This window comes from Somniosus microcephalus, unplaced genomic scaffold (assembly GCF_052327205.1).
Source record: "Somniosus microcephalus isolate GS21.2 unplaced genomic scaffold, FLI_Smic_1.0 unresolved_chr1, whole genome shotgun sequence".
Lineage (NCBI taxonomy): Eukaryota > Metazoa > Chordata > Chondrichthyes > Squaliformes > Somniosidae > Somniosus > Somniosus microcephalus.
Window position 1 is genome coordinate 1,797,370 of NW_028225179.1, and position 13,189 is coordinate 1,810,558.

A 13,189-nucleotide genomic window follows, 5' to 3' on the forward strand; every position below is an offset into this window, starting at 1 on the left:
CATTATTTTAAGATTATGCCCCCTAGTTCTAGTAAAAGCAGAAATTAGACAAGCGTGTAGGAAAAGCAGAGTGGTTTTAATGGAGGATGTAAATTTTCATATAGATAGGGATAAGCAGACTAGCACCTATCAGAAAGTTAATTTATTGAGTGCATCCGGAATAGTTTTCGACAACAATATGCCTTAGAAACAACACACGGGCAGGCCATATTTGATTTAGGAATGAGTAATGAGTCAGATTTATTCAACAGACTAAAGGTGCATGAACATTTATTTAATAGTGATCATAACATGATCAAGTTCAACGTAGTGTTTGAAAGGGAGAAACGCGACACAACTACTAAGATTCTAGATTTGGGTGGGGCCGACTTCAACGGATGAGGAAGAGACTGTCCACATTAAACTGGGCAAATCTGTTAATAGGTAAAATGACAGAAGATCAGCGGGAGGTGTTCAAAATAAATTTAACATGGTACGGAATCAGTTTATATCCCTGTGGGGCAAGAACTCTACTGGACAAAAAAACAGGCATGGACGACTAAAGAGGTAAGAGACAGACAGCGTTAAAATAAAATAAAAAGCATACAAAAATGCTAAACATAGCACAGATCCTGGCGAATGGGAAAGATACAAAGAACAGAGAGTAAGAGCAGATAGTAATAGCTACAAAGAGGGAGTATGAACAGAAAGAGACTGGTGAAATGGGCAGACACATGGCAGATGAAAGTTAACGCAGAGAAGTGCAAAGTGATATATTTTGGTCGGAAGAATGAGGAGAGGCAATGTAAACTAAATGGTACTAATTTAATGGGGCCGATTATTTCCTTTTATCGGCTCCCTCTGGAGATCACTGGCCCCGAAACTGCTCACAATGCTCTCCCCTGCAATTTATTAACCAGCTCTAAATGGTTCAATTTTAAAGAGGGTGCAGGAACAGGGAGACATTGGCTGTGTGCACACAAATCTTTGAAGGTGGGAGGACAAGGTGAGAAGGATGTTAAAAATGATTAGGGTTCCTTTCTTTTATTAATAGATGAATAGAGCATAAAAGCAAGGAAATTATGCTAAACATTTATAAAGCACTGGTGTATTGCGTTCAATTCTGGGCACCACATATTAGGAAAGAAGTCAAGGCCTTGGAGAGAGTGCAGACTAGAGTTACTGGAATGGTACCAGGGATGGGGGAACTCATTTATGGGAAGAGACTGGAGAAGCTGGGATTTTTCTTCTTAGAGCAGTGAATGTCAAGAGGAGATTTGATAGAAATATTCAAAATTATGAATGGTTTTGATAGAGATAAAAAAGGAGAAACCTTAAAAATGTAAAAAAAATATGATAAAATCCACCCAGGCGCAGTTGGGGGTCGAACCCATGATATTCGGCTTATGTGACAGATGGCCTTACCACCTGGCCACCACGCCGTACATCAGCCTTTGCCTTGAGGTTGAGGGAAGGCAGAACAGACACTTGTATACAGGAATAAAATGAGATGGTGGAGCCAGCAAATAACCGCCTCATTTAGATGAATCTTTTCATAAAACCTTTCAGAGAATCAGAGAATCCTACATCACAGAAGGAGGCCATTTGCCCCGTCGTGCTCTTGGAAGAGCAATCCAATTATTCCCAGTTCGTTCCCCATACCGCTGCAAATTTTTCCAATTCAAGTATTTATCCAATTCCCTTTTGAAAGTTACTATTGAATCTGCTTCCTCCACCATTTCAGGCAGAGCATTAAGATGATAATAACTTGTAATGTAAAAAAGAAAATCTCCTCATCTCCCCTCTGGATCTTTTCCAATTCGATGTCGTCTGTTGTCGTCTGGGTGTTGCCAGGAGTGGAGGATTTTGAGTCTGAGGAAAGATTGGAGAGGCTGGAGTTGCTTTCTTTGGAACAGAGGAGGCGGAGGGGAGGCTTAATTGAAGTGTATAAAATTATGAGCGGCCGAACTATAGTGGATAGGAAGCACCCATTTTAGTTAGCAGAGAGGCCAATAACAAGGAGGAATAGATTTAAAGTAATTGGTAGAAGAATTAGAGGGAAGTTGAGGAGAACTTTTATCACCCAAAGGGTGGCGGGGTCTGTAACTCACTACCTGAAATGGTGGTAGAGGCAGAAACCCTCATCATATTTGAGAAGTACTTGGATATGTACTTGATGTGCCGTAAACTGCAAGGCTATGGACCAATAGCTTGAAAGTGGGATTAGGCTGGATAGTTCTTTCGACCAGAGCCGATGACCCTCCTTCTGTGCTGCAAATTTCAAAGATTCTATGATTCTAACAGGTACTGATTTTCCTAGGTGTCCTGGGCATAGCTGTGTCCGACAGCCAACATCAATTCAATTTCAATTTTATTTGTCACGTAACCAAATACAACAAGTGAAATCCAGTAAGTGAAATGCTTTTTCCTTAACAAACCGAGCGCACCAAGCAGCAAGGACACTTTGCTACCTGGTACACACGGAGCCCGCAAGGACGGCAGCCATCTTCATCGGCGCCATAAAACAGCGCCCAAACAGGGACAGGAACAACATCACAGTGGGATCTTTCTGTGTAGAAATCGGCCGCCGTATTTTCTTATATTATAAGCAGTGACTACGCTTCAAAAAGTACTTCATTTTCTGTAAAGCAATTTAAACAAAAATCACCATTCATGGGATGTGGATGTCGCTAACAATATCAGCATTTATTGCACAATCCCACTTGCCCTTGAGAGGGTGGTGATGAGCCCCTTTTTGAACCACTGCAGTCCGTGAGGTGAAGGGACCCAGAGTGCTGTTAGGGAAGGATGTCCCGGATTTTGACCCAGCGACAATGAAGGAATGACGATATATTTACAAGTCAGGATGGTGCATGCCTTGGAGGGGAACTTACAGGTGGTGGTGTTCCCATGCGCAAACTGCTCTTGACCTTCTAGGAGGTAAAGGTCCCGGTTTTGGGAGGTGCTGTGGAAGAAGCTTTGGCACTTGTGTAGCGCGATTTTTAATTTCCACATATCAGCCCAAGCCGGAATGTTGTGCAGGTCTTTCTGCATGCAGGCCAGGATTGCTTCATTATCTGATGAGATGAGAATGGAACTGAACACTTTGCGAGCATCGCTGAACATCCCCACGTCTGACCTTATGATAGAGGGAAGGTCATTGATGAAGCAGGTGAAGATTAACTCCTGCAGTGATGTCCTGGTGCTGACATGATTGACCTCCAACAAGCACAAGCATCTTCCTTTATGCTAGGTATGTCTCTAACAGTGGACTTTCCCCCGTGTCCACCCACAGGTTCCATTGACTTCAATTTTACTCGGGCTCCTTGATGCAACACTTGGTCTAATGCTGTTTTGCTGCTAAGAACAATCACTCTCACCTCGCCTTTAGAATCCAGCTCCTTTGTCCATGTTAGGATCAAGGCTGTAATGAGGTCTGGAAACTAGTGGTCCTGTCGGGACTCAAACTGAGCATTGGTGAGCATTAGGACGTCCCAAGGTCGTGAAAGTTGCTATAGGAGTGCAAGTTCTCTTTTTTACTGTTTAAAAACAACTAACATATGCATGATGTTTATTTGTAGGAACAGATGGTCGTCGAGCTGAAACCTTAACCCTACCTTCCTCTCCCCACAGATCGTGCCAGGGTGTCCCAGCATGGCTCATTTATAAATGTTGATATTAAATAAGTGGTTCCTTCTGCAGTGGGGGAAGAGTTAAACTGACACCGCTGGCAGTTTTACTGAATGGTGTAATAAAGAAAAAATCTAATAGGTATTTGCAGTAGTAAGCTTTTTCTAAAGTGCTGAACTGGCAGTTGAGACAACCTAAGCATTAGTGTCAGAACTGCATACTGTGTCAATTAGAGACAATTGGAAATAGTCCGATGTGGAAGCCATAAGAGGCCTAGAGGATGTAAGTTCTGTTCTGGCAGGAAAGTAAAATAATGAGTTGGAAGTAAAGAGACCGACAGAGGCAGGAATGGAGGACAATGAGTCAGAAGTACAATGTTGATGAGACCCTATCTGGCATAAACAAAGGTCATAGGTGCAACAATAGCTTGGGGGATAACAGACATATAGGTTTGCGATAATAAAAGTGGTACATTAATGTAACGCAGCATAGGCAACCAATCAGTGAAGATGCATACGGGCCAAGATCCAATCAGGTGGCAGGAATGAATTCTGACCGAGCTGGACATATATGTTTTAATGTATAAAAATGTAGTGTTTGCTGCACCAATTTGGTGAAGTCTGGCTATGACAGAGCAGATTGTCTCCCCACCAGTGTAATAAAGATGATTGATTATCGATCCGAAAACCTTGTGTCGAGTGTTGGTTTAAAATACTCCACAGCAATTGGCATCACGAACAGGATCCCACATGGATGGGTGGCATGGACGAGTGAAGCTGAGCAAAAATGTGAGTTATTTTGAAAAACCACGTACAGTTAGGGCAAAGCAACACCGCCTCGTGTCCACCGCCCCCTTTGGAATCAAAGAACTAAAAGATTTGAATCAATAAGTCAAGCGGTCTTGGGGTTCAGGTGAAATACGCAGAACTATAGGCGTGGTATGTGTTGCAAGTAGTGCGTTAACTTTGGAGTAAAAGTCTAAAGCATACCTCTGACAACTCGAGTTACAAGCAATGCAGAAAGTTTAAGCATACCTCTGACAACTCCAGTTGCACGTAGTGCTAAGCATACATCTGACAACAAATTACCCGAACAAAATTGTTGCAAGTATGGACTCACCCTGCGAGACTAAATAAGGGAGCTACCTCTGACAACTGCGGTTGCAAGTACCGTCTCACACTGTGAGAGTAAAGCAAGGATGGTACCTCTGACAACTGCGGTTGCGAGAGTAAAGGATGGGACATACCGCTGACAACAATTAACCATGGAAAGTGAAAATCTCGAGGGGGCTTGGTGGGGTCGCTGATACACTATTTAATGGACAAAAATAAAAGATTCAATGACAAAATTGTTAATAACGATTGGCAACCGAACGACCCACCGGCCAAACAAAGAGAATGGTGGGCTAAAGAAACAAAATTAAAGGAAGAAAGGGCCATCATTTTAGTGGCTCATGCATATTATGAGTTGAGCAGCTGTGCTCGAGTTTGGACCAAAAACGGGTGCCAAAATTGTACACAAGTACCCATAATGGCAACAGCTCCTGTAGCGCCATCTGAGGTGAAAAGAGTAGAGGAGGACAGGATAGACTGGGATGCGCTGAGCCGAAAAGTTGCTGAACATGACCCCGACTATAATGATGGGGAAATCTCGCCCCCATATGACGACATAAAAGTGGCACCTATTAAGGTGGAATTTATTCTGGTCACCCCGGCGGTGCCTACACTTGTAGGGGCACCCCCAGGCACCGTAGCGATCCCAGCAGTACCAGTTCAGGTATAAATCACTTATGTATCTTTCTCCACAGGAGATAAATTAAAGTTGCTTCAAATTCTGCCGGAACTAAAGCTCCGCCAGAGTAATGCCATATTCTGGCAGAAACTAAGAGAAATGAGAATATGTCACAACTTCCACAACCGGGATGTTGATGGATTAGCGAGGGCAAAAATGAGCGAAGATATTTTGGGTCAATTACCTCAACAATATAGGGAGGGGACATGGTGTCAAGATGTAGCCCCTATAAGCCAGCAACGAGATGTGGATTATACAGCATTTAGGACCGCTGTTACACAAGTTATAGGATTAGTACCAGTAAACTGGGGACTAGTCATGGGAATTAGTCAGGGGAAAGGGGTGTCAACCCATGATTATGGAGAACGGAAGTGGACTAGTTTTGTAGCCCACTCCAGTATAATAGCACCACAACGAGACAATTTGGCATTTTTGAAAATGTACAAGGGCTGAGTCGTGCCCATCAGGCCAAAGTACAAATTGGATTGGTCACCATACAGACCTTTGATGAATTGATCAGATGGGCGACTGAGGTAGACAACCAGCAGAAAGTTAAGGTGGCTGCCTTGGAGGAACAGATAGCTGCAGTAAAGGAGATGGAAGGCTGTATAAAATGCAATAGGCTTGGGCACAAGAGTTATCATTGCACATTAACTAGGAAAGACACAAGAAGGAGATGTAAAAACTGTAATAAACCTGGACACGAACAGCGAGACTGTTGGTCCAAGGGAGGGAGTAAGGAAGGCCAAGGCTCAAGACAACAAGAGGCAGCGTGTAGCGAGAAGATAACGGACGAGGCCAATATGAATAAGATTCAATTGATCGAACTAATCAAAACCCTGTCACAGTCCTGCAAGGTAGCATCGGCCCTCGGTACAGACACCGATCCCCCTCTGTATCTAACAGCACTGTTATGGGGCCAGCAGTGCGATAAATTAGTTGACACAGGGGCATCAGTGTCTATAACCAATTTGGACATCCCGCACACAAAACCTCAAGACCTCAATAATGATACAAGAGTGGGCGGGAAGAGTAATTGCGCTTACAAAAGCGGGACACAATTATTGGAACTAGGAGGAATTTTTCTTCCGTTCCAGTTATGGGCATGTGATAACCCTGAGGAAACAATCTTAGGAGTGGACAAAATAAGTGAACTGGTCCATGTGACAGATGTATGAAATAAGACTGTCTTACGAAAGCGCGTAATTGATGATAAATAAGCCCTCACACTCACTCACTCTACACTGGGTCTGGATCACTGGAATCTGAGGCTGCTGTTTCCTCACACACTGAGCCCACACACTCACTCACTCTACACTGGGTCTGGATCACTGGACCCTGAGACTGCTGGTTCCTCACACACTGAGCCCTCACACGCACTCACTCTTCAGCTGGGTCTCGATCACTGGACCCTGAGGATGCTGGTTCCTCATACACTGAACCCTCACACTCACTCAGTCGTCAGCTAGGTCTGGATCACTGGACCCTGAGACTGCTGGTTCCTCACACACTGAGCCCTCACACACACTCAATCTTCAGCTGGGTCGGTATCACTGGACCCTGAGGATGCTGGTTCCTCACTCACTGAGCCCTCACATTCACTCACTCTTCAGCTGGGTCTGGATCACTGGTTCCTGAGAATGCTGGTTCCTCACATACTGATCCGTCACACTCACTCACTCTACTCTGGGTCTGGATCACTGGACACTGAGATTGCTGGTTCCGCACCCACTGAGCCCTCTCACTCATTCGCTCTTCAGCTGTGTCTGGATCACTGGAAACTGAGACTGCTGGTTCCTCACACACTGAGCTCTCACACTCACTCACTCTTCAGCTGGGTCTGGATCACTGGAACCTGAGACTGCTGGTTCCTCACACACAGAGCCCTCACACTCATTCTCTCTTCAGCTGGGTCTGGATCACTGGACCCTGAGACTGCTTGTTCCTCACACACTGAGCCCTCACAGTCACTCACCCTTCAGCTGGGTGTGGATCACTGCACCCTGAGACTGCTGGTTCCAAACACACTGAGCCCTCACACTGGCTCACTCTACAGATGGGTCTGGATCAATTGACCCTGAGGCTGCTGGTTCCTCACAAACTGAGCCCTCACATTCACACACTCTTCATCTGGGTCGGGATCACTGGACACTGAGGCTGGTGGTTCCTCACCCACTGAGCTCTCACACTCACTCACCCTTCAGCTGGGTCTGGATCATTGGACCCTGAGACTGCTGGTTCCTCACACACTGAGCCCTCACACTCACTCACTCTTCAGCTGGGTCTGGATCACTGGACCCTGAGGATGCTAATCCCTCACACACTGAGCACTCACACACACTCTCTCTACAGCTGGGTCTGGATAACTGTACCCTGAAAATGCTCGTTCCTCAGACACTGAACCCTCACACTCACTCAATCTTCAGCTGGGTCTGCATCACTGAGTCCTGAGGATGCTGGTTCCTAACACACTGAGCCCTCACACTCACTCATTCTTCAGCTGGGTCTGGATCACTGTACCTTGAGACTGCTGGTTCCTCACACACTGAGCCCTCACACTCACTCACTCTTCATCTGGGCCTGGATCACTGGACCCTGAGGCTGCTGGTTCCTCACACACTGAGCCCTCAGATTCACTCACTTTTCTGCTGGGTCTGCATCACTGGAACCTGAGGATGCTGGTTCCTCACACACTGAACCCTCACATTCATTCACTCTTCAGCTGGGTCTGAATAACTGGACCCTGAAGATGTTCGTTCCTCACACACTGAGCCCTCCCACTCACTCACTCTTCAGCTGGGTCTGGATCACTGAGTCCTGAGGATGCTGGTTCCTCACACAATGAGCCCTCACACTGATTCACTCTACAGCTAGGTCTGGATAACTGGACACTGAAGATGTTCGTTCCTCACACACTGAGCCCTCACACTCACCCACTCTTCAGCTGGGTCTGGATCACTGAGTCCTGAGGATGCTGGTTCCTCACACACTGAGCCATCACACTCACTCACTCTTCAGCTGGGTCTGGATCACTAGACGCTGAGACTGCTGGTTCCTCACACAGTGAGCCCTCACAGTCACTCACTCTTCATCTGGGCCTGAATCCCTGGACCCTGAGGCTGCTGGTTCCTCAAACACTGAGCCCTCAATTTCACTCACTCTTCAGCTGGGTCTGGATCACTGGACCCTGAGACTGCTGGTTCCTCACACACTGTGCCCTCACATTCACTCATTCTTCAGCTGGATCTTGATCACTGGACACTGAGGATGCTGGTTCCTCACAACTGAGCCATCACACACCCTCACTCTTCAGCTGGGACTGTATCACTGGACACTGAGGCTGCTGGTTCCGCACACACTGAGCCCTCACACTCACTCACTCTTCAGCTGGATAAGGATCACTGGACCCTGCGGCTGTTGGATTCTCACACACTGATCCCTCACACTCACTCACTCTTCAGCTGGGTCTTGATCACTGGACCCTGAGCCTGCTGTTTCCTCACACACTGAGCCCTCACACTCACTCACTCTACACTGGGGCTGGATCACTTGACACTGAGACTGCTGGTTCCTCACATACTGAGACCTCACACTCACTCAGTCTTCAGCTAGGTCTGGATCACTGGACCCTGAGACTGTTGGTTCCTCACACACTGAGCCTTCACACACACTCAATCTTCAGCTGGGTCTGTATCACTGGACCCTGAGGATGCTGGTTCCTCAGTCACTGAGCCCTCACACTCACTCACTCTACAGATGGGTCTGGATCACTGGACACTGAGGCTGCTGGTTCCTCACACACTGAGCCCCACATTCACACACTGTTCATCTGGGTCTGGATCACTGGACACTGAGCCTGCTGGTTCCTCACCCACTGAGCTCTCACACTCACTCACGCTTCAGCTGGGTCTGGATCATTGGACACTGAGGCTGCTGGTTCCTCACACACTGAACCCTCACATTCACTCACTCTTCAGCTGGGTCTTGATCACTGGACACTGAGGATGCTGTTTCCTCACAAACAGAGCCATCACACTCACTCACTCTTCAGCTGGGACTGTATCACTGGACACTTAGGCTGCTGGTTCCTCACACGCTGAGCCCTCACACTCACTCACTTTTCAGCTGGATCAGTATCACTGGACCCTGCGGCTGTTGGATTCTCACACACTGAGCCCTCACACTCACTCACTCTACACTGGGACTGGATCACTTGGTCCTGAGGATGCTGGTTCCTCACACACTGAGCCCTCACACTCACTCACTCTTCAGCTGGGTCTGGATCACTGGACACTCAGACAGCTGGATCCTCACACACTGAGCTCTCACACTCATTCACTCTTCAGCTAGGTCTGGATCACTGGACCCTCAGACTGCTGGTTCCTCACACACTGAGCCCTCAAACTCACTCACTCTTCAGCTGGGTCTGGATAACTGGACCCTGAGCCTGCTGGTTCCTCACACACTGAGCCCTCGCACTCACTCACTCTTCAGCTGGGTCAGGATCACTGGACACTGAGACTGCTGGTTCCTCACACACTGAGCCCTCACACTCACTCACTCTTCAGCTGGGTCTGGATCACTGGACGCTGAGACTGATGGTTCCTCACCCATTGAGCTCTCACACTCACTCACTCTTCAGCTGGGTCTGGATCACTGGAACCTGAGGGTGCTGGTTCCTCACACACTGAGCCCTCACACTCACTCACTCTTCAGCTGGGTCTGGATCACAGGAACCTGAGACTGCTGGTTCCTCACACACAGAGCCTTCACACTCACTCACTCTTCAGCTGGGTCTGGATCACTTGACCCTGAGACTGCTTGTTCCTCACACACTGAGCCCTCACACTCACTCACTCTTCAGCTGGGTGTGGATCACTGGACCCTGAGGCTGCTGGTTCCTCACACACTGAGCCCACACACTCACTCACTCTACAGATGGGTCTGGATCACTGGACACTGAGGCTGCTGGTTCCTCACACACTGAGCCCTCACATTCACAGTCTCTTCATCTGGGTCTGGATCACTGGGCACTGAGGCTGCTGGTTCCTCACCCACTGAGCTCTCACACTCACTCACTCTTCAGCTGGGTCTGGATCACTGGACCCTGAGACTGCTGGTTCCTCACACACTGAGCCCTCACACTCAATCACTCTTCATCTGGGTCTGGATCACTGGACCCTGAGGCTGCTGGATCCTCACACACTGAGCCCTCAGATTCACTCACTCTTCAGCTGGGTCTGCATCACTGGAACCTGAGGATGCTTGTTCCTCACACACTGAGCCCTCACACTCACGCACTCTACAGCTGGGTCTCGATAACTGGACCCTGAAGATGTTCGTTCCTCACACACTGAGCCCTCACACTCACTCACTCTTCAGCTGGGTCTGGATCACTGAGTCCTGAGGATGCTGGTTCCTCACACAGTGAGCCCTCACACTCACTCAGTCTTCAGCTAGGTCTGGATAACTGGACCCTGAGACTGTTGGTTACTCACACACTGAGCTCTCACACACACTCAATCTTCAGCTGGGTCTTTATCACTGGACCCTGAGGATGCTGGTTCCTCACTCACTGAGCCCTCGCATTCACTCACTCTTCAGCTGGGTGTGGATCACTGGACCCTGAGGATGCTGGTTCCTCACACACTGAGCCCTCACACTCTCTCACTCTACAGATGGGTCTGGATCACTGGACCCTGAGACTGCTGGTTCCTCACACACTGAGCCCTAACACTCACTCACGCTTCAGCTGTGCCTGGATCACTGGACCCTGAGGCTTTTGTTCCTCACAAACTGAGCCCTCACATTCACTCACTCTTCAGCTGGGGCTTGATCACTGGACACTGAGGATGCTGGTTCCTCACAAACTGAGCCATCACACTCACTCACTCTTCAGCTGGGACTGTATCACTGGACACTGAGGATGCTGTTTCCTCACACGCTGAGCCCTCAATCTCACTCACTCTTCAGCTGGGTCTGGATCACTGAATCCTGAGGATGCTGGTTCCTCACACACTGAGCCCTCAATCTCACTCACTCTTCAGCTGGGTCTGGATCACTGAATCCTGAGGATGCTGGTTCCTCACACACTGAGCCCTCACACTCACTCACTCTTCAGCTGGGTCTGGATCACTGGTCCCTGAGACTGCTGGTTCGTCACACACTGAGCCCTCACACTCGCTCACAATTCATCTGGGTCTGGATCACTGGACCCTGAGGCTGCTTGTTCCTCACACACTGAGTCCTCAGATTCCCTCACACTTCAGCTGGGTCTGCATCACATGGAACCTGAGGATGCTGGTTCCTCACACACTGAGCCCTCACACTCACTCACTCTTCAGCTGGGTCAGGATCTCTGAGTCCTGAGAATGCTGGTTCCTCACACACTGAGCCCTCACACTCAATCAGTCTTCAGCTAGGTCTGGATCACTGGACACTGAGACTGTTGGTTCCTCACACACTGAGCCCTCACACACACTCAATATTCAGCTGGGTCTGTAGCACTGGGCCCTGAGGATGCTGGTTCCTCACTCACTTAGCCCTCGCATTCACTCACTCTTCAGATGGGTGTGGATCACTGGACCCTGAGGCAGCTGGTTCCTCACACACTGAGCCCTCACACTCACTCACTCTACAGATGGGCCTGGATCACTGGACACTGAGGCTGCAGGTTCCTCACATACTGAGCCCTCACATTCACACACTCTTCATCTGGGTCTGGATCACTGGACACTGAGGCTGCTGGTTCCTCACCCACTGAGCTCTCACACTCATTCACTCTTCGGCTGGGTCTGGATCACTGGACCCTGAGACTGCTGATTCCTCACACACTGAGTCCTCACACTCACTCCCGCTTCAGCTGGGTCTGGATCATTGGACACTGAGGCTGCTGGTTCCTCACACACTGAGCCCTCACATTCACTCACTCTTCAGCTGGGACTGTTCACTGGACAGTTAGGCTGCTGGTTCCTCACACGCTGAGCCCTCACACTCACTCACTCGACACTGGGTCTGGATCACTTGGTCCTGAGGATGCTGTTTCCTCACACACTGAGCCCTCACACTCACTCACTCTTCAGCTGGGTCTGGATCACTGGACACTCAGACTGCTGGTTCCTCGCACACTGAGCCCTCACACTCAATCACTCTTCATCTGGGTCTGGATCACTGGACCCTGAGGCTGCTGGTTCCTCACACACTGAGCCCTCAGACTCACTCACTCTTCAGCTGGGTCTGCATCACTGGAACCTGAGGATGCTGCATCCTCACACGCTGAGCCCTCACACTCACTCACTCTTCAGCTGGGTCTCGATCACTGGATCCTGAGCCTGCTGTTTCCTCACACACTGAGCCCTCAATCTCACTCACTCATCAGCTGGGTCTGGATCACTGAATCCTGAGAATGCTGGTTCCTCACACACTGAGCCCTCACACTCACTCACTCTTCAGCTGGGTCTGGATCACTGGTCCCTGAGACTGCTGGTTCCTCAAACACTGAGCCCTCACACTCACTCACTCTCCATCTGGGTCTGGATCACTGGACACTGAGGCTGCTGGTTCCTCACACACTGAGTCCTCAGATTCAATCACACTTCAGCTGTGTCTGCATCACTGGAACCTGAGGATGCTGGTTCCTCACACACTGAGCCCTCAAACTCACTCACTGTTCAGCTGGGTCTGGATCTCAGAGTCCTGAGAATGCTGGTTCCTCACACACTGAGCCCTCACACTCACTCAGTCTTCAGCTAGGTCTGGATCACTGGACCCTGAGACTGTTGGTTCCTCA